Consider the following 23,856-nt stretch of genomic DNA (forward strand, 5'->3'; position numbering starts at 1 on the left):
CAGGACACGCTGTGAACCCTGAGCTCCAGCTACTGCTGAAAAGTGGACCAGGGAAGGAGGTTTTCCTGTCACCTCACCGATAGAGGCAGAGAGGACCACAGGTGGGCCCAGGCCCAGCAGGTCAGCTGGTGGAGCCGAGCCCCTGTCCCCTGCCCTCCTTACATACTCACTTCTGCCCAAGCTCGGTCCTCACTCTCTCTCACCCCTGGGGCATTGCAAGGCCCCAGACTTTCCCCTGAAAACCCCAAGTGCCGTCACTGCCTTCTTCCTGACTCTGCGGTTGAGGGACAGAATTAGAACTTGCCTCGTGGTGGGAGGTGGTGGCAATGGCCAAAGAGAAGTGACTTTCAACTTCTAGGAATCAACTCTGGCAATCAGATAGGGCAAAGGCTGAGTCACTGGCAGGGGGCCCCCCTCCAGTTGGGTTTCAATCGGGTCAGATGGTGGCAGCAGGGGGGTGGCGGGGAGGCAGGATGCAGAATGCAGAGGCCTCCGGTTCTACTTCCTCTCTGGGAGGCCCAGGCCTTTCAAGACTGTTTCTATCCCGAGATGGGGAGGGCTTGGCCAGCAGATGTCAATCGGTCCAGCTGGGGTGGGCTAAATTTAAGTCCTAGAATGTCACAGCTGTGAGAATCCGAAATCTGCTTTTGTAGATGAGGAAACTGAGACCTAGAGGTCAAAAGACTTGCCCATGGCCACACAGCAAGTTAAAGTCACAGCTGGAACTCAAATCTAGACTTCTCCCAAAATCACCCAAATCTGCTCTTTCCGAAACACCCAGCCTAGGCACTGCCCTGGGGCCCACCCTGGGCTGGGATTGGGGGTTGGATGGGGGCACTGCTCTCCGTTTGGGAGAGCAAAATTACTTCATTTTTCTTAAAAATGGCTATAAAGGGTATTATTGTTGGATTAAAGGAGCAAAGGTTTGTAAAATTGCCGAGAACATAGTAGGTCCTCAATAAGTGAGAGTTCTGTTCCTCTATGCAGTGATTTTCTAATTTGGCAGATCCCGGGTGTTTGGGCCTGTCTTGGGGGCTCTGGGCAGGAGGCAGTGAGAGGGAAGCAGAGAAGTCAGCCCAGAGCGCCCCCAGCTCCGCCTCCCCCAGCACAACCCCCAAAGCACAGACCACCTGCTTCGTGTTCTCCAAGATGGTTCTTCCATGTAGTCCATCTGTCCCCCACTGCCTGCAGATGAGGACCAGGGAACTTGGGGACTTCAGGGAACTCAGATGTGTCTTGTACCAGTCCAGGGCCACATGACCTCACATGGGATTTGCAATCGCCCTGCAGGAAGAGGTTGTTATCACCATTTCACAGATGAGGAAGCTGAGGCTGAGGAGGGAAGTAATAGGCACAGAGAGGAAGGGACTGGGGCATAGTTCAGATAGGGCAGGGACAGGAGCTTGACTTCAGATCAGAACCCATCTGAGAGGGTCCAGCTGGACGTGCTGGTCATCTTTTGTGCTCCTTCTGTCCTTCACATCCCTTTTCTGAAACCTGCCTCTCCCCACGTGCAGCCTCCTGTGCCCTGCCGGCTCCCTTCCTCTCTGCCCCCAGGACAGCTGATCAGATCAGGTGGGGACACCAATTCAAGCTGGCCCATCAGATCCTCTCTCCTGGGACTTGGGCACTGAGCCTCAGAGATGCTAGGCAGCTTTCTTGGCTGGTTATTTGAAATGAGACAGAAAGCTGGGCCGGGCTAGCCACGTGTGGTTATGTCTCAGAGAAAGCCCCTCATAGACGGAAATGTAGCCATGGGAGAGGGGAGAAGAAGAGGGAGGCAGGGAGAGACAGGAACCCAGACAAGACGAGACAGAAGTACAACCACACAGGGAAGAGAGGGCCAGGGAGAGACCAGGAGGGAGGAGGTAGAAAAAAGGAAAAGAAAGATCCAGTTGGCTCCCTTCATCCATGGGTTCTGCATCTGCCGATTCAACCGACTGCAGGTTGAAACGATCTGGGGGCATAACCCGCTGTCTGTGCCGAACATGTCGTTATTCCCTAAACAACACCGTGTGGCTACTACTAACAGGTTTGTTTTGTACTAGAGGTGATTTAGAATGTCTGGAGGACAGGCCTAGGCTATATGCAAATACTCTGCCATCTTACTGAAGGGATTGAGCACCCTCAGATTTTGGTGTTCATGTGGGCACTGGATTCCATCCCAGAGATACTGAGAAGTGACTGTAGTGACAAGGAGCCTTCAGAGCCACCTCCAGTCCTCCTGATGACTTTTCAGGTCCCCACTGCTGCCTCCCTGAAATTCTACCTGTCCTCCCTTGAAGTCCTGGACCATCTGGCCACGAAACCGCCTTTGTGCTGGAGCCGGTTTGTGGAGGTTTCTCTTACTTGCAGTTAACAGCAACAACCAAACCTACAACAAGGCAAGGTGACTCCTGTGATCAGGAGCATTGAACCCAGCCGTGGCTGGGGGTCACCTGCACCCAGCCCCTAGAAAGGTGCCCCTTCTTATGCTGGGGGCACCGAGGTCCTGGTCCCCTGTGTGGGTGTGCTGGGACAAGTGGACAAGGCATCTGTGGGACCCAGCTTAATGGGCAAGGAAACACCGGATGAAGAAGCTGCGGGAGACATTGAGCCTCACAAAGGTGCTGAAGAGTGGGTGAACGAACATGTGGATAAACAAGTGCCTGAGTTCACTGTCACCAGTGGCTGGTCCCAGAGCCGCTTTGGTCAGCCCCAGGATACACACAAACCTCCCGTGGGGTGAAACTGCCCACAGGGCGACGGCCTTCGTCAACATTCTGCAGGTCCATTCAGTTTCTCTTTGTGCGGCCTCTTCACTTCAGAACACAGGAGCTCTTGTGAGCAAAAGGCCACCAATGTGCGTGCCACCCAAGCCCAGGGATTGGAATCTGAGCTCTGTTGACTGCTCACGAAGGAAAGCAGAGCACAGAAACAATTCGGGTCTGGTCAGAGCACCATCCCCTCCGCGTGTGATTAGCACATACTCTGTTTTTGCCTGGGGTGGGGTGAGAGTCAAGGAACTACTAATAATAGTTGCTTATTACATATAAATTTTAATTATTAATTATACTATAATAGTCATTGATCAAATCATTAATAAGCCTTCAAAAGAAAAAGTGAGGTCTCTGGGTCCCAGGGCAGTGTGGCCCAGGGCCCAGCAGGATGGAGAGGATAGGTGGGAGTGCCTGGTGGAGATAAAGAAGCCCAGGCTGCCTATTAGGCGGTAACAGTGCATGAGAAAGACGGTTCCAGGTTACAGCATGGCACAGAGAGCTGCAGATGTGTCCTGAGAGGTGGGCAGAGCCTTGAAACACCATCTCCTGGGCTGCTTCGGAACTAGATGGGTGAGGGAGCTGTGGTCGTCCCTTCTCCAGAGAGATAGGTAGGGCCCAAGGTTCATGCTATTGTCCCGTACCTGCTGTCCTCATCTGTTTTCTGTTGCTATAACGGAGCACTTGAGACTGGGTGATTTATAGAGAACAGGAGTTTTCCTGGCTCACAGCTGGAGGCTGGGAGCAGCTTTCTTGCTGCATCATGACTGGCAGAGGGCATCACATGGTGAGACAGCCAGGGTGCCAGCTCAGGTCTGTTCTTCTTATAAAGCCACTAGGCGAGGAGGCAGGGAGACCATTTACCAAGAGGCTAGTTAGGGGCGGGGATAGTCATCATGGGGAATGTTTTGCTACTTTTTGAACCCAAGCTTTCTCACTCTGTGGGGGCACCGCTCCTCAGGAATCCTGGTGGAGCAGAGGTCAGGATGAGCTACCCAATCTGCAGAACAAATCGTACAGACGGCAATTGTGACTCTGTGCAAACTGGAAATGCAGAACCCCTTGATCAGAAATGATGACGGATTGCAAGATGGTGACAAAAGAACGGGAAGGCCAATATGCAGCTGCCTGGGTCACATGTCCTTCTGAGAAGGGAACTCGGTTTCCCAGCACCACTTGCAGCTCAGAAAGCGCATGGATGATATTTAATAGTTGATATCTAAAACCGTGGAATTGGGGAGGACGCCTAAGGACAAAAGGCAACAGAAGAGAGTCCCCAACATGGAGCCTCGGTGTGAGAGAATTCAAAGGTCAACAGGGAAGAAGAATTGAGGAAAACATGGAGCCAGAACTGTGGAAATCAGGACTTCTCATGGAAGTCAGGAGAGGAAAGTGTTTTTCAAGATTGAGGAACTGCTGGGGACTCGGAGTACCTCTGCTGAGAGGCTGAGGGGCCAACCATAGGGAAGGGGTGGCAGTGGGGTGGCCAGCTCCCTGGGTCTGTGCTTCTGGTTTTCCAATGTTTTTATTAATGCGTAACAGTTATACATACGAATGGGCTTCGTTTTGATGTACTCATACCCCCGTGGCATGTAACTCGCTCCACTTCAGTCCCCGGTGCTTCCTCTTTCCCTCCCCGAGTCTCCTCCTGCGGCTCTCCTGGGCTTCCATCTATTTATTTCCGTGCTTTACAGATACACGTAAAGGCGAAGTTCTCCATGGCACGTTCACACACAAACACAACACACGTGGTCAGTTTCACTCCACCGTTTCTCCCTTTTTCCATCCCTCTGTCCCCACTCCTCAGTCCCTGTCCTCTGCTCCACTGAGCTTTTTTGGTGGGATTATTTCTTAGTTTTTTTTTTTTTTTTTTTAAAGAAAGAGTGAGAGAGAGGGAGAGAGAGAGAGAATTTTAATGTTTATTTCTTTTAGTATTTGGCGGACACAACATCTTTGTCTGTATGTGGTGCTGAGGATCGAACCCGGGCTGCACGCATGCCAGGCCAGCGCGCTACCGCTTGAGCCACATCCCCAGCCCCTATTTCTTAGTTTTAATGTGCACAAAATCACCTAAGGGTCTTACAGAACCGCAGGTCTGATTCCTCAGGTTCAGGGTGGAGCCTGAGATTGACATTTTCTAACAGGCTCCCAGGTTTTACTGAGGCTGCTGGTCCTCGGACCACACTTTGAGTAGCAGCCTCTAGAGCAGTGGTTTTCAGATCTGGCTGCATCGTAGAAACATCCAACAAGCTCAGCCAACATGGCCCACACCCCAGACTAATTAAATCAGAATCTCCAGCGGGTAGGGCCAAGGCCCTGGACATTTTTTAAGTTCTAAGGTGATGGAATGTGTAGCCAGGGTCAAGGAATAGTCTTATGGAGTTCATAGCATATATCAGCTTCATTTGTTACTGTAAATAGTTCTTCTTTTAAAATCTTTACATGCATATTATTATTATATATTTGTATTATGTGTTATTATTGTTATCATTATCATAATTTAGAACATAATTATTCTTAGAGTTTACTGCAATGCACTGAGCTAGGCACTTTACATTCATTATCATCGTTACCGGTATTGTTTTGTTTTGTTTCTGGTACCAGGGATTGAACCCAGGGCTGCTTAACCACTGAGCCACATCTCCATCCCTTTTAAATCTTTTATTTAGGGACAAGCTGTCACTGAGTTGCTTAGGACCTCCCTAAATTGCTGAAGCTGACCTTGAACTCACAATCCTCCTGCCTTGGCTTCCTGAGCTGCTGGGATTACAGGCGTGGACCACCGTGCCTGGCTGTGATTGCTATTTTTAAAGTAGGAAGAGCTACCAGAAGGGAGAAGGATGAATAGGTGGCGCACAGAGGATCTGCAGGGCCCTGAAACCATTCCCTATGACCCTGCAATGTTGGAAAAGGTCATTATACATGTGTCTAACCCTGTCGGATGCACACCAAGAATGAACCCTAAGGTACACTATGGACTTTGGGTGATAAATATGAATCAATGTAGGTTCATCAATTGTAACAAATGTACTGCTCTTTGGGGGAATGTGGACAATGGAGGAGGCTGGGCAGGGTGCAGGGAGGAGATGGGAAATCTCACTACCTTCTCATCAAGACTACGGTGAACCTAAAATTACCCGATAAAGATAGAACCGTTTTTTAAATATTTGTTTTAGTTGTCAATGGACCTTTATTTTACTTAGTTATATGAGATGCTGAGAATTGAACCCAGTGCCTCACACATGCTAGGCAAGTGCTCTACCACTGAGCCACAACCCCAGCCCTAGAAACTTTAAAAAAAAAAAGAAGAAGAAGAAGAAGAGCTGGGGTTGTGGCTCAGTGGTAGAGCGCTTGCCTAGCATGTGTGAGGCACTGGTTTCGATTCTCAGCACCACATATAAACAAATAAATTAATAAAGGTCCATCCAATAACTAATAAAATTTTTTTTAAAAAAAAGAAGAATATACAAATAGGAAAGGCTAATGTGTATGGAACGGAGGCTTGCCTGTACCAGATCCTAGTCTAGGTGGTTGGTATACATTATCTTATTTTACAAATGAAGAAATGGATTCAGAGAGATTAAGAAAGTTTTCCATGGTGCTGGGGATGTAGCTCAGAGGCACAGGGCTTGCCTAACATGTATGAAATCCTGGGTTCTATCCCCAGTGCCGTAAAATTTTTTAAAAAGAAGAAAAAACTTTCCTATGATCACACAGCTAATAGCTTCTTCCCACAGCTTGCAACCTTGGTTGTTTTAAAGCCTACATTCTCATCTACTGTTCTGTAGGATGGTGTCTCTCAAATGTCCCGAATGATAAATGTGGTCTGAGACACTTATTTAAAAAATAAATTCCCAGAATCATTGACTTGCGACCCTTTGAAGTGTGACTCAATCTCTATATTTTATCCTTCACTCCAGGTTATTATCTTCAGGAGAACTTGGAAAACACTTCTATACTAGCAAATGTCAGGATCATGGTACGTGGTTTTATCACTGACAATTACTCATTTCCTTCCCTGTAAGAGGATCATCCAGCCCTGCCCTTGCCCTGCCTCTTGGTGAGCAGGAGGATTGTTGTCTGCAGTGTGTGTGGAGAAGTGAGTGACAGGACCTCCACATGTCAAGCAAAGTTTCTCTCTGCCATGAGAATGACACATCCCAGAGAGAGACTATGATGGGCTCAGCCTAGGTTCAAGAACCAGAAGACACGAGGGGCAGAGCCTACCTTGTGATAAATAAAGTTTTGTTGTTGTAAGCCCTTGAGATATGGGGGGTTGTTTGTTACACAGCCCAACTGACTAATACAATGGTACTTATAATATTATATAAGAATAGTGACATCCCAAGTACTTTTCATATGTAAAGCACTCTCTGATTTTTAGCAAAAATAACCTTTAATCTAGGGACTATAATCTCTATTTTAGAGATGGGGAAACTGAAGCTCAGAGTGATAAAGTGATTTATCCAAAGTTAACCCTGCCAGGAGTAGGCAGAGCCACTGTCTGATTCCAAAGTTCTTCACCTCACAATCTCACAATGGAGCCTTTTGTCCCCTCCCCTGCCTGGTCTTTCTCACCTCTCCCCTCCATTTTCTGCTAGGATAAGTCTCAAGTACAACCTGTTGGCAGAAACAGACGTGCAATATTTAACTCACTTTAATTAAAATATATTTTAGTGGATTTTTTTTCTGCGACATAACTCATCTTGATGGTAACCCATTGGATTTTAATGGGAAACCTATTAGAGGAACATATTGTGATCTTTAATGAAGCTGGGCTGCTTGGAGAACCACCTACAGGTAATTAGAAGCCCTCCAGGCCCTTGGGGAATAGGGTGAAATGAACTTCGGTTTGTTTAAGACAATTAGTGCAGACAATGATCTGGGAACGAATTAAATGGTCCTTGATTAGGAGCAGCTGTGCAGGTGGCAGGAAAACGGGACACACAAGTGGGGTTTTTAAGAAAGAGCGATTATTAGTGCTTATCTGTTTATATTGGCAGCAGGCACTTCCTCCTGGCTGGCAGTTTGATCAGGTGGCCCCTCCCCGCCCCACCTCTCCCTGCTCTCCTCCCTCATTGATAACCGCTCCTTCTAGGCTGGCCAGGTGCCTCCTGGGCTCTGGCAGCAGATGGGCGCATTGGTACTGGCAGAGCAGGAACCTCTCCACCCACTGGTAGATGCTCCCATATCGACAGGCACTTCTCTACCGGGACCCGGAGCCTCTGCTTCCTCCAGGGTGCTGGTTAGAATGGGCACTTCTGTCACTACACACAGGCAGGTTTTCACAGTTGCTGCTGTGGGAGCCTCTGTCATTCTGAAGGGAGCCACTGCCCCAGGTCTAGGATGGGCTCATCGTCCTGAAATATGGGGCACATCCACACCAGGAGGAATTATCAATAGTCCCTGGGCCATGCCGGAGGCTTCTATACTGGAGAGATGAACATTTCTCCTTTGACCTGAGCCTTTAGGACTGGAAGGAAGGGCATCTAGAATGAGCCCTGATGGTAGTTGGCAAGAGGGTGACAAGAATAGAGCTCTCGCAGGTGCAGAGGCTTCTACTGATCAGAAGGCAAGCACCTTGGAGGCCGAGCTGGGAATGGCTGCAGGACACCTGTCAGCAGGCGTCAGGGAGGGAGCTCTGCACAGAGATGGGCACTTCTGCAATCCCATGAATAGGGACCCCTACGTTTTCTGGAATAAGCGCTTCAGTAGGTGATCATATCTACACTGGCAGGGGTTAAGCTCTACGGAGGCACCAAGCTTTTCCCCATCCTCTGGGGAGGATGAGTCTCCCACCTGGCCTCTGACACATCCTGTTTCTTCACTAGTAAAGCCAGAGTGGCTCTACTGACGTCTCCTCAGTTCCAGATCCCTCCCAGAGCCCATGGCGTGGGTGACCCTGCCCGGAGATAGAAGAGACTGCCATGCTGTGAGTGACATGGGGCTGGGAGAGACAGGGGATGACAAGGGGAATCAGGGCCACTGGTGACCTACCTGCCCAGGAACGGACGAGGCAGGGAAGGACCCTAGCTCAGCCCAGAGTCCAGAGGGGATTCCAAGCAAATGTTCTTGGTACCCAGAACCAGGGCAGCCAGGTGGCAGCCTGGATCCCCCAGCACCCCCCAAACCCAGAGTCTCTTCCCTAATCCCCTCTCAGCTCCAGCTCCTGGCAGGGGCTGCTGCGAGATTCCCCATGCAACCCTGACTCGGGGCTGTAGCTAAAACATTGGTCTGGCAGTTTTCCCTCTTTAAGTTGAAGTGTGATGTTGGCAGGCAGCGAGCCGTGGTGGCAGGCTGCCAGAGGGAGCATGTGTTGGAAATCCTTGCTCCACGTTGCAGCAATCTGGGGCTCCCCCACCCACAAACTGCTCCAGAGCCAGCCAGCCATGGGGACCAGAGCTTGGCACTGATGGGGAGCAGCCACCAAGATTAGGGGGATGATGAGGCAGAGGGGCTTGAGACCAAGGATGGAGAGACACATGAATAGAACCAGAATGGGGGAGGGGACATGGGAGACAGAGAAACAGACCCACAGGCAGGGACAGAGACAGAGAGACAGACACAGTCAGAGAGAAACAGAGACATGGAGAACCAAGGCCAGAGAGGTCCAAGGAAGACAGAAGGTGACAAAATTTAAAGAAGATAAGCACAGCTTGGCATGGTGGAGGGCACCTGTAGTCCCAACTACTCAGGAGGCTGAGGCAGGAAGATTGCTTGGTCCCAGGACCAAGGCTAGTCTGAGCAACATAGTGAGACCCCATCTCAGGGAGTGGGAGGAAGATAAATCCAATCCAGTCTCTAAATTCTGGTTATAACAGGAAAAAAAAAACATGTGCAGTCATATAAATGTATGCTATTGATAACAGTTGTAGAAAACAAGAGAGCCTTCAGTGGACCAAGAACTTTGTGGAATCCCTCAAAAACTGAAAAGCAGACAGACTGGACTCGACAGAGGAGTCCACACCTAATTAACAGGAGTGAAGATTCCTATGCACAATAAGGCTGGTCCCAGGAGTGCCCCAAGCTGGGTGTGGACAGGACCAAGGGACACCTGACCATCAGGAGCCTGGAACCATCATGAGAGGGAGCAGGGGAGAAGCCACACTTATACCATGAGACTGTTGGTCCTCCCTGCCCCAATCTCCCCACCATATGCAGCACTCATGCCAAGCAGCCCTAGAGCCAGAGTAGCGAGTGGGAGTATTTGAGTTTGAGAGGCCGGGATGTGCCCTGAGCTACCTAGTGGGCACTAGGAATAGGAAGACCACCTTCCACACACAGCACCATGGTACTTCACAGTGATTATCAGAAACAAGCCCTTGTGCTCCAAAGCATCCTTTAGAGACAGGCAGATAGGGATTCTCAAAGCAAAGCAGAAAACCAAGAATACCAAAGTAATATGGAAAAACCTGCACTGTAAAATAAAGGCATCAGACTAACAAACCTGGGGCTCAGGGGGGTGGACTCCAGAGAGCAAGCACAAACACAAGACTTTAAAGTAGTGTGATTGCCATCCTTGGGGACACTGGAGAAGATTTCATGCCCATAAATTGAGAATGAGCTGTTATTAAAATGAATCACTGAGAAATCTTGGAAATTTCAAATAATTGTTCAAAATTGAAACTCAGTAGGTCAGCTGAAGAGTAGAATGAATATAGCTAAGGAGAAAATTGGGAGAAAATCTAAAGATATGCAGCTTGTGTGCCTCTTCTAGGTGTGGTTGGTGAGACTCTCATGCTTGTGTAAGGAAATGTGTTTGAGAACTCACTGTGGAACTGTTAGTAATAGCAAAAATTTGGAAACAACTTACAATCCAACAGAGAATGGATAAATAAATCATTGAGCAAAAGATTTGAAAGGAAATTTTACAAAAGAAGATATTTGAATGTCAATATGCACACGCAAAGCTGCTCAGCTCTGCTAGTCATAATATAAATAAAACTAAAATAATTATAAAATACCACTGCACACTAAAGTTAAAAAGACTAGTGATCCAGTGTTGGCAAGGGTATGGAGCAACTGGAATGCTCAGATTGCTGGTGGGAACGTGAAATGCACAGACACTTTAGAAAACAGTATAAAACCATCTCATAAAGGTAAACATACTCTTGCCCTATAACACAGGCATTCTACTTCCAGGTATTTATGGAAGAGAAATTAAAACATGCCAACACAGAGATTGGTACACAAATATTCATAGCTGTGTTATTTAGGCCCCAAACAGGAGGCAACCCAAAAGCTCATCAAATGGCAAATGGAAACTGCATTATTGCACATTCATACTTAGGACCTACTACTCAACAATAAACAGCAATGAAAAATATGGATGCATCTGAAAAATATTACGCTAGGTGAAAGAAATCAGGCATAAAGCACTATGTACTGCATGACTCCATTGATAGAAAATTCTAGAAAAGGCAAAAATTACAGTGACAGAAAGCAGTTACTGTTCAGGGCCAGGGAAGGAAGAGGGGATTCACTGCAAAGGGAATAAGAAAACTCCTTTGGGTGACAGAATTGTTACATATTTTTAAAAATATTTTTTAGTTGTAGATGGACACAATATCTTTATTTTGTTTATTATTATTATTATTATTTTGAGAGAGAGAGAGAATTTTTAATATTTATTTTTTAGTTCTCGGCGGACACAACATCTTTGTTTGTATGTGGTGCTGAGGATCGAACCCAGGCCGCATGCATGCCAGGCGAGCACGCTACCACTTGAGCCACATCCCCAGCCCTATTTTTTTTATTATTTATTTTTATGTGGTGCTGAGGATCGAACCCAGGGCCTCACATATGCGAGGCAAGCGCTCTACCGCTGAGCCACAACCCCAGCCCCTGTTACCTATTTTGATCGTGATTGTGATTACACAATTCATACAATTACCAAAATTTTTCATGTGGTAGATAAAAGATAAGTGAATTCCATTGTATAAAAATTATATCTTAGGGCTGGGATTGTGGCTCAATGGCAGAGTGCTTGTCTAGCATGTGTGAGGCACTAGGTTTGATTCTCAGCACCACAAATCAATAAATAAAATGAAGGTCTATTGACAACTAAAACATATATAATTTAAAAATTATATATTAATAAAAAGGTAATTTAAAAACCATGTCCCAAATTCAAAATAGCTATTCTCCCTGAAGAGGGAGGGAGAGGTAGGCTGAGGAGATGGGAAAATGCAGACCTTCAGTTGCAATAGAAGTATTTTGTCTCTTAAAAACAAATATAGGGAATGAAATAACAGGGACATTCTTTACAGAACTATGAAAAAATAGTCCTAAAATTCATTTGGAAGAATAAAAGACCTGAATAACCAAAGCAATTCTAAGCCAAAAAAGCAATGCAGCAGGCATCACAATACCCAACTTCAAATTACCTTACAGAGCTATAGTAACAAAAATTGCATGGTACTGGCATAAAAACTGACACATAGACCAATGGTACAGAATAAAAGACACAGGGACAAACCCACACATCTATAGTTGTCTGATCCTTGACAAAGGGACCAAAAATATATTGAAGAAAAGACAGCCTTTTTAACAAATGATGCTGAGAAAGCTGGTTATCCATATATAGAATGAAACTAGACTCTTATCTCTCACCCTGAACAAAAAACAATTCAAATTTGTTCAAACATCTATAATTAGATCAGAAACTCTACAACTAACTCCTAGAAGAACATGCAGTGTCAACATATTGGTTCAGGCAAAAAGTTTCTCAATAGGACAACTAAATCTCAGGAAATAATTCCAAGAGTTAATAAATGACATCAAACAAAAGCTTCTGCACAGCAAAAGAAACAATTAAGAACGTGAACAATTAAGAATGTGAAGAGAGAACCTACAGAATGGGAGGAAACCTTTGCTAACTACTCTTCCAACAAAGGATTAAAATCCAGAACATATAAAGAACTCAAAAAGCTTAACACCAAAAAAACTCCCCAAATAACCCAATTATTAAATGGGCAAATGAACTAAACAGGCACTTCTCAAAAGAAGAAATACAAAAGGTCAACAAATATATGAAAAAATGTTCAACATCTTTAGCAATCAGGGAAATCCAAATCAAAGCTACACTGAGATTTCATCTCACTCCAGTTAGAAGGTCAGTCATTGTGAATACAAGCAACAATAAATGCTGGAGAGGATGTGGATAAAAAGGAACAGTTTTACATTGTTGGTGGGACTGTAAATCAGTACAACCACTTTGGAAATCAGTGTGGAGGCTCCTCAAAAGGCTGGACATGGACCCACCATATGACCCAACTATACCACCCTTCTGTATTATCCTGAGGAATTAAAGTCAGCATACTATAGTGATACAGGCTTATCCATCTTTATAACAGCACAATTCCCAATAGCCAGACTATGAAACCAGCCTAAGTGTCTATCAACAGATAAATGGATAAAGAAAATGTGGTATATATAGACAATGGAGTTTTATTCATCCATAAAGAAGAATGAAATATGTCATTTGCATATTGTTAAGTGAAGTAAGTCAAACTTTGAAAGTCAAAGATTGTATGTTTACTCTCACATATGAGAACTAGAGAGGAGTAAGAAACAGATAGGTGGATTACTCTCAGAGCAGAGGAAAGGGACCAGGGGGAGGGAGAAGGGGATGGAAAGGGGAGATACTGGGGAGTGATATTGACCAAATTATATTGTTGTATTGACATGTACAAATATGTAACAACAAATCCCACCATTGCATATAATCATAATGCACCAATAGAATATGGAAGAATAGAAGAAAGAAAGAAGGAAGGAAGGAGAAAGAAAGAAAGAAAGAAAGAAAGAAAGAAAGAAAGAAAGAAAGAAAGAAAGAAAGGGAGGGAGGAAAAATAAATATGGAGAAATGTTAAGATCTGACAAAATCTAGTGTTGTGTATCAGTGCATCTATTATTATTTATATTTTTGTATTATTGAATATTTCAAACTGTTTTTGAAAAAATGAATTAATGAGTTAAAAAATAAGCTGTGGGATATTCTCAGACTATTGTGCAAAATGACTGAGAGAAAAATAATTTTTTTTAAAGAGAGAGTGAGAGAGGGGGGAGAGAGAGAGAGAGAGAGAGAGAGAGAGAGAGAGAGAGAGAGAGAATTTTTAATATTTATTTTTTAGTTTTCAGCGGACACAACATCTTTGTTGGTATGTGGTGCTGAGGATCGAACCCGGGCCGCACGCATGCCAGGCGAGTGCACTACCGCTTGAGCCACATCCCCAGCCCAAAAAATAATTTTTAAAAAGTTAAAAGACAAAGACTAGGTACAGAAGTTTCAACATTTATCTAGTGCTTAATAGAAGCTCCTGGAGAAGAAAATGGAAAAAAGAGAACAATCAATCAGTCAATAAAAGAACATTTCTCCAAACTGGAGAAATGTGGAAGTCTTCAGGTTGAGAGGACAGATCAAGTACTAAGCAAAATAAATAAGTGGTGTCAGGAGGGTGATTCACTCCTCAAGACAGAGGTAAAATTTTGGAGAGCAAGATCTTAATAATAAAGGTTGGGGGAGAGGAGACTATTCTTAGAGAAAGAAGAACCTGGTTGGCAGATGACTTCTCTTTGACAATTCTGGAAGACAACAGAAAATGAGCTTCAAATTTCTATAGAAATTTATTATTTTTTAAAAAAATATTTTAATTTTTAGTTGTAGTTGGACACAATACCTTTATGTTATTTATTTATTTTTATGTGGGGCTGAGGATCGAACCCAGAGCCTTGCACATGCTAGGCGAGCGCTCTACCCCTGAGCCACAACCCCAGCCCCATATAAAAATTATTTTGATGCCAAGATTTTTCTTAATTTTTTTATTTGTTCTTTTTAGGTATATGTGACAGTAGAATGTATTTTGAAATCATACATGCATGGAGTATAACTTCCCATTCTTGTGGTTGTACACGATTCGGAGTTACACTCTTCTGGTATTCATGTGCGAACACAGGTTAGTTATGTCTGATTCATTCTACTGTCTTTCCCATTCCCATCTCCTCCTTCCTTTCATTTCTTTTTGTCTAATCCAAACTACTTCCCTTCTCCCCCAGCCCCCGCCCAACCCATTGTGTGTTAGTATCCACATATCAGAGAGAACATTTGGCCGAGGATAGAGTTACTGAGCAACTCTAGACATGTGGAAAGATACAGGTAAAAGTATGTGTTAAACATTTAAGAGGAGATTTCTGTTTCTGGGCTGGATGTAGTGGGCTACCACAGGCCAATGCTCTCATTACATTAACTAGGTAAAAAAGAGATACACTGCAAAATCATATTATCAAAAACATCACAGAGCTGTGGCAATGAGGACAAGATGAACCAAGGAAGGGAACATTTTTCCTAGGTGAGTTGATATCATCATTGTTCCTCTCCCAGTTCCAGGCCTGCACCAAGGATTTTGCTTGGCTCAGGTGAGAAGCTCTGCTGGGGAAAGAGAGGCCAGCAAAGCTGTTGGTAGTCTTGTGGTGCCAATGTCATGGAAACTAAAGGAGTTCCCAATCCATAGCCATTGTTTCCCACAGAACTTTCTGGGTTTTTGTTTTGTTTTGTTTTGTTTTGTTTTTTTTAAATTCTGGAGCTTTAATGAGGCTGAGAGTCTAAGCTTTCTGGAAGATGGAGTGAAATCTTCGATGATCTCACTATGCTTAGTCCTACAAAGGAGAGGGGACTGTAGCAAACACCAATGCTCTCCTCACTGGGAGGCTAAACAACTAAACTCAAATGGAAGAACTGAATGTCTCAATTATTTAGTGCTGAGAAGATTGAGTCTCCCATTCTCTCAAAGGCCCAGGAGATCTACACCCAAAGAAGAGGCATGAATCAGACATAGACTGTGACTTACTAAAAGTTGTATTGAAGAACTGGCTCAGGGTTGAGGGTGTAGTTCAGTGAACTTCTTGCCTAGCGTGAGTGAGGCCCTTGTTTGATCCCCAACATCAAATTAATTAATTAATTAATTGTCAATAATAAATTAGCCCATCCATTGTATCTAATTAACAGAGGAATAGGAAGATCTTCATCTAGATCTTCTATTTTCTTTATTGCATGATGTATGACAAAAATTTTAAATTGTTAGATATACATATAAACAGGAAAATGTAACCAATAATCAATAGAAAAAAAAATCCCACACAATAGAATCAATCCACAAATGTACCAGACACTGGAGTTATCATATGAGGAATTAAATTAATGGATTAATGTGTTAAATAAAATCATGAAAAAATATGGACAAAATGAGTGAAAAGATGGAGAACCCAACAGATATTTGAAAATTATAAACATAGTCAAATGAACATTCAAATGAACATTGTAACATTCATAAGACCCTGGGTTCAATGCTCAGAAGTTGGGGAACCCCCCAAAAAAGAAAGCTAAAATTAAAAACTCACTAAGTGACTTAATAACAGTTGAAATGCATCTGAACAGGGCACTGGAGTTGTGGCAGTGGTAGAGCACTTGCCTATCATATGTGAGGCACTGAGTTCAATTCTCAGTACCACATATTAATCAATCAGTCAATTAATTAATTAATTAAAGGTCCATCAACAACCAAAAAACAATTTTTAAAAAATGAAGCTAAACAGTTAGTGAAAAATAGGCCAGAAGGAAATATTCAGATAGGTTGGAAGCATGGAGAAGGGCAAAAGAATGGAAAACTCAGAAAAGAGGCAAAGAAAGACACATGGGATACAATGAAAGTAGAGTGGTTTTTCTCTATGGCAATGGTGCAATTGTCATTTCAGAAGGAAAGAAGAAAGAAAATGACATGGAAAAAGAATATTTGAAGAGATAAAGAGTGAAATTTTTTTTAAACCAAGGAAAAGAAGTAAACCCCAAATACAGGAAGTTTAGCAAACCCCATGAAGATTAAAAAATAAGGAAAACCACAAGTAAGGGCATTACACACAAACTGTTGAAAACAAAAGATAGAGATCATCTTAACAGAGGAAGACAGAGAGGAAAGACACATTGTCACCTCTTCAAAGAATGGCAGGAAGACTTACAGATGACTTTCAATGGGAAACCACAGCAGCCAGAAGACAGTGGAATGAAGTCTTTAAAGTGTAAAAAGAACATCTCTGGCATGCTAGACAGCTCTGCACACAAAAACACCCTTCAAAACCAAAGATGAAATAACAATGTTTCAAATAAACAAAGGCTGACAGATTCATTGTCAGTGTTTTTCACATTAAAGAAGGCATCCTTAGATCAGGAAAATGAGCCCAGATGGATGATTATAACTGCAGGAGAGAATGTAGAAAATAGATAAATATTTTTAAACACTTTAAAACATTAATGATACAAATGTATCATGGGATTTGTAAAATATGTAAAAGAAAAATACATGGAAACAACACCACAAAGATCAGAAAGGGATAAAGGGAGTTAAACTGCTGTTAGACATATACAAGTAGCTGGAATCCCAGAAGTAGAAGAGACAGAAGAAAGGAGTCAGAAGAAACATTTAAATAATTATGGCTGAGAATTCCCCAAAATTAATGAAAGATAACAGAAACAAATCACAGACCTGATAAGCTCAGAGAACATCAAGAAGGGTAGTTATTTTTTTAAAAAAGAGTGTTTCATCATATTCAAATGCCTTAAAATTAAAGATGAAGAGAGAATATTGAGTCTTTCAGGCAGTTAGAGATAAAAGTCACCTTCCATACAGGGGGACAAAGTCGAGGATTATAGCAGACTTCTCAGAAGAAACACAGAAGTGTTTAGAGTAATATCTTGAAAGTATCAAAAGAAAAAATGCTTGTCAACCCAGATTGATCTATCTAGTGAAAATATCTTTAAATTTTTTAAAGAAATTGAGAAAAGACACATTATAAGAAGTTTTGTTTAGTTTTTTTTTTTTTATGGTATTGGGGATCCAACCCAGGGTCTTACTCATGCTAGGCAAGTGCTCTACCACTGAGCCACACCCCAGCCCTGAAGAAGTGTTTTAAGATAGGAGAAATTACAGATGGCAACTTGCATCTACAGTGATAAATAAAGAGCAATAAAAATAACCTAAATTAAATATAAAATTCAATGTTCTGTGTGTCTACAAATATGCAAAAGTAAAGTATATGACAAAATAATACAAAGGATGGGAAAGAGGAATTAAAAGTCTACTATTATATAATCCCTATGCTTCACATGAAGCAGGCATATTACTTGAAAATAGACATATTGATTAAATATTAATTAATAATTAATTAATGATCCATCAACAACTAAAAAATAATTTTTAAAAATACAGCTGAACACGTAGTTAGTGAAAAATTGGGCAGAAGGAAATATTCAGATAGGTTGGAAGCATGGAGAAAGGCAAAAGAATGGAAAACTCAGAAAAGAGGCAAAGACATATGGAATACAATGAAAGCAGAGGCAACCACCAAAAGAGTTTTTTTTTCCTAAAGAAAATTTCAAGAGGTATGAACAATAAGCCAATAATGAAGACAAAATAGAATCATAAAGAATTAATCCAAAGGAATGAAGAGAAAACATTTTTTTTAAAAGCTAACAAAATGCTATTTTAAAATTTAACCATTTTAGTGTTTCCATTAAGGCAAACAGTCTAAATATGCAAAATAGAGGAAGACTGTCAGATGATATTAAAACAAATTGCAAGACCAACTGCAGTCTATCTATAAGAAATCCATTTTAAATATAAAAGCATAGCCAGGGTAGAAGTAAGAATGGGAAAAAATAGACCATTCAAACACTAATCAAAAAAAAAATGGAGTGGCAGTATTAATATGAAATAGATTTCAGAAAAGAAATATTTCCATAGAGAAGGACATTTCATATAGATAATGGAGTCAATTTATCAAAAAGATGTAACACATAACAACAGAAGTTCAAAAATACATGAAGCAGAATTTGGTAGAATTGGAAGGAGGAATAGACAAGTCCACTTATGCTTGCAGATTTCAACATAACAAAAATAAGAAGTAGACAAAAATCAGAAAGATTACAGACAACACTATCAACAAACTTATTTATTTTTAGTACTAAGGATGGAACCTAGGACTTCATACACGCTAAGCAAGATCTCCAGCATGGAGCTACATGCCCAAACCATACTAATTAGTTTTTTAAAAATATACTTCCCAGCAACAGAAGAATATATATTCTTTTCAAGTACACAAGAAACATTCATCAAGATAAATAATATTCTTGGGGAAAACATCTTAACAAATTAAAATAATTAAATTCATATGAAATATGTTATTATTAGATCATAATAGAATTGAACTAAACATCCATAACAGGCTGGAAAAAATACAGCAAAATACAAAAAAAGAAAGAAAAGATTAAAAACAGGAAACTAACTGGAATATCCCCAAAATGGTTGAAAATGAACTCATACATTTATAAGTGACACTTGCTTCAAACAGAAAGTCACAAGGAAAACTTTTAAATATTTCTAATTGAGGGTCTGGTGGTATAGGTCAGTATTAGAGAACATAGTTATCATGTGCAAAGCCTTGGGTTTCATCCCCAATCACCAAAAGAAAATAAATTGAATAGAAATTAAAATATAATACAAAATAAATATATAATATCAAAATTTGTTGAATATAGCTAAAGCAGTACTTGGAGGAAATGTTTAGCATCAAATGCTTATATCAGAAAATAAGATAATTTCAAATCAGTTATCTGTGCTCCCAACTTAATAAACTCAAAAAAGAGGGTCCAATTAAACACAATTAAGCAAATAAAAAGAAACAAAAAAGACATGAACAGCAATCGATGAAATTGAGAATAGAAAAGTGATCAGAAGAAACTAGAAGCAAGTCCTTGAAAAGATTATTAGCAACCCTCCATCTTTAGCTATAGTAGCTATGAAGAAAGGAGAGAAAACACAAGTTATAAATAGTAGGGATGAAAGATATGATTTCAGATGATTTCATATGTAGAAAGAACAGTGAGAGAATTTGACAAGCAACCCCATGTTCATAGTTTCAACCATGTAGATGAAATAGATAAATTCCTCGAAAGATACCAATGATCAAATCTCACTAAAAAAAAATAAAATAGATTTTTTAAAAAGGAGAAGAGGAAGAAGAAGAGGAGGAAAGGGAGGAAGAAGAAGAAGAAGGAAAAACTTGAGTATTCCTGAGATTGGTGAGAAAATTTGATTCATGACTTTAAAATGTACAACAAAATTGTAAGGATGGAGCCCAACTTTGAATCATTCAATCCCTCTCTGATTGGAATAAGATGAGTTGCCTCCAGGCAACTCTGTCTGGCCTTCTGCCTGACAGAAGCAAACGAACACCCTCTCTGGAGAAAGAGAGCATCATCCAGAGCCTCAAATTATCTCCATAGTTTTTTCATACACAACACCCAGCTCTCAATCAATGAAAACCAGGCGTGCAAAAGACACCATCTGATGGAAAACTAAGAGAATAAGAAAGCAAGTAAAATAGGTTCCATTTTTTTGCCAGTGACTGAGTAGTTTGAGTTCCTATCAAACCACTCCTACCTAAGGCAACAACTGCAGACTCCACAACATTCAACAGCCAACTGTCTGAAAGCACGGCTGAGCAGAAGCAAGCAGAAACTATAGACATTTGAAAAGGAGGCATTGGGTGATTTACGTGTTTCAACAGCTCTTGCTTAAAAGCTGAGCTGGTCAGCACTATGTGGAGTTACTGAAACTTAGAAAATTCAGTCTTAAGAATCAAAAGACTCAAAAGAAGCTAGAAATTAAGGGGGAACTCTTAGAAAGAAGAAAGCCATACAGGAGTCACCCTCGAATTCTGTGTAAAAATTGCTCAGATCTCCTGATGACCCCTGAAACACACATTCATTGGGAAGGCGCCAAGCAGCTCATCCAAGACTAAAAGAATTGATCTGAAGTTTTAGCGGCCATCCATCACAGTGAAGACAGGGTTGACAGTCCAGGTTCAGCCAAGGGAAATGCATGCTTTAGAATAATAATAATGATAATGATAGTAACCCAGTACTTTTAGGCAGAACATGCTGGAATCTACAGTGACTACAGATTATTATTTTTAATGTACAGGATACAATCCACAATTACTTCATAAATAAATAGGAAAACATGATACACATTCAGGAGAAAAGATGATCAATGGAGAATCACCTTAAAATGGCCCAGATATTGGAATTAACTAGTAGACAAGCATCTTAAAACAACTCTTATAACTATGTGGAAGAGCATAAAGGAAAATACATTCACAGTTGATGAAACATAGAAAATATTATAGTAAAAATAGATATTATGAAAAAGGACCAAATAGAAATTCTGCAACTAAAACCACAATATTTAACCACAAAATTGAAAAGATGTACTGAAGACTTACTAACTTACTGGGGATCAGGGAAGAGTTAGTGAATTTGAAGGTAAATCAATAGGAATTAGCCAGTTTGAAGAACAAGGACTCAGGTATCTGAGAGAGTATATCGAAGAAGTTAACACCTGTGTAACTCAAGTGCCAGAAAGAGACAGAGAGAAAGGAGCATAAAGTACATATGAAGAAATGGTTTAAAGTCTCGCTTTTCTTTGTCATGAACAGAAAAAGCACATCTTAAAAGGAGCAAAAACCTGACAAAAACCACATACAGGAACCACTGAATTCTCACTAGAAATTATGGATGCTGTATAACACTGGAGAAAATGCTCAAAGAAAAAAACATCAGCCTAGAATATTATACCTAGTGAAAAGATCCTTTAAGAACAAAAGTAGGGATGGGGATGTGGCTCAGTGGTAGAGCGCTTGCCTAGCACAGGTGAGGGCCTGGGTTCCATTCTCAGCACCAAATAAAAAATAAAGCTAGGAAAAAAAAGTTACCTCATTTTAAAAAAACGAACGAAAGTAAAATAAAGATGTGTTGGGGCTGGGGATGTGGCTCAAGTGGTAGCGCGCTCGCCTGGCATGCGTGCGGCCCGGGTTCGATCCTCAGCACCACATACCAACAAAGATGTTGTGTCCGCCGAGAACTAAAAAATAAATATTAAAAATTCTCTCTCTCTCTCTCTCTCTCTCTCTCTCTCTCTCTCTCTCTCTCCCTCTCTCACTCTCTCTTTAGAAAAAAAAATAAAGATGTGTTCATATTTTTTAAAAAGGAGAGGACTGAGACACAGCTCAGTGTATAAGTTTTGCTTAGCATCTGCAGGGTAAGGCCCTGAATTCAATCCCCAGCACCAAAAAAAAAAAAAAAAAAAAAAGATGGAGAATTCATCACAAACAGATTTGCACTATATAATATGTTAACGGAAATTCCCCAGCTGAAGAGAAATGATACCAGATAAAACATGGATTGTTAGGAAAAAATGAAGAAGAGCACCATAAATGTAAATATAAAAGACTATTTTCCCCTCTGATTTATCTAAAATACATATGACCATCTAAAGCAAAAATTATAATATTTCACATGAAGCTTATAAAAATGTAGATGTAATACTTATGACAACTGTTAGCAGAAATAATAGAAAGAAAGGGAATAAACCACCCCATATGGTTGCAAAGGAAATTAAATTAAGAAATGATACTTCAATCTGTATCATAACTCTAAAAAGATAATGGTGAGAAATATAGACCAAAATACAATACCTTAATCATGATACAATTCTAAAACAAGTTAAATCAACATAAAACATGATTTTAAAAAAAGCAGCCAGAGGAGACAAATGTACAACAAATTGTAAAATACTCAACCTAAATCTAATCATACCAGTAATTACATTAGAGCTAATGCATTGAGCCCTACAGTTAAAAGTTGGCTGTCCAAATGAATTTAAAAAAAAAAAAAAACAAAATCTACAATATACTATCTATAAATAGAGACCCACTTTATTTTTTTGAGAGAGAGAGAGAATTTTTTAATATTTATTTTTTAGTTCTCAGTGGACACAACATCTTTTTTTTTTAAAGAGGAGAGAGAGAGAGAGAGAGAGAGAGAGAGAGAGAGAGAGAATTTTTTAATATTTATTATTTTTTAGTTCTCGGCGGACACAACATCTTTGTTGGTATGTGGTGCTGAGGATCGAACCCCGGCCGCACGCATGCCAGGCGAGCGCGCTACCGCTTGAGCCACATCCCCAGCCCCTGGACACAACATCTTTATTTTTTATTTTTATGTGGTGCTGAGGATCGAACTCAGCGCCCCGGGGCATGCCAAGCAAGCGCGCTACCACTTGAGCCACATCCCCAGCCTGAGACCCACTTTAAATATAGATTGAAAGTAAGTAGAAGGTAAAAGTTATGCCATGACAAAGTGAATATAAAAATAGTGAGAAGCAGGAATGGTTACCTTTTTATCACTGCAGATCAAGATCAAAATTGAAAGATTTTCTTACCTGAATTCAAATAATCAAGATTAGGTGGTACTACCCTAAAGATCAAAATTTATTAATGCAATAAAATAGAGAGCTATTATTTAATTTTTTTTAAAAAAAGTTGTCAAAGGAATTTTTATTGATTTTTTAAAAAATAAATGACAGTGAAATGCATTACAATTCTTATTACACATGAACAGCACAACTTTTCATATCTGTTTGTATATAAAGTATGTTGACGGGGCTGGGGATGTGGCTCAAGCGGTAGCGCGCTCGCCTGGCATGCGTGCGGCCTGGGTTCGATTCTCAGCACCACATACCAACAAAGATGTTGTGTCCGCCGAGAACTAAAAAATAAATATTAAAAAAAAAAAAATTCTCTCTCTCTCTCTACTCTCTCACTCTCTCTTTAAAAAAAAAAAAAAAAGGGGGCTGGGGATGTGGCTCAAGCGGTAGCGCGCTCGCCTGGCATGCGTGCGGCCCGGGTTCGATCCTCAGCACCACATACCAACAAAGATGTTGTGTCCGCCGAGAACTAAAAAATAAATATTAAAAATTCTCTCACTCTCTCTCCTCTCTCACTCTCTCTTTAAAAAAAAAAAAAAAGTATGTTGACACCAATTCATATCTTCATACATGTACTTTGGATAATGATGTCCATCACATTCCACTATCCTTGCTAATCCCCTGCCCCCTCCCTTTCCATCCCATCCCTCTGCTCCATCTAGGATTCATCTATTCCTCCCATGCTCCCCCTCCCTACCCCACCATGAATCAGCCTCCTTATA

Source organism: Spermophilus citellus, assembly GCF_964194105.1.
Source record: "Spermophilus citellus genome assembly, chromosome: 2".
NCBI lineage: Eukaryota > Metazoa > Chordata > Mammalia > Rodentia > Sciuridae > Spermophilus > Spermophilus citellus.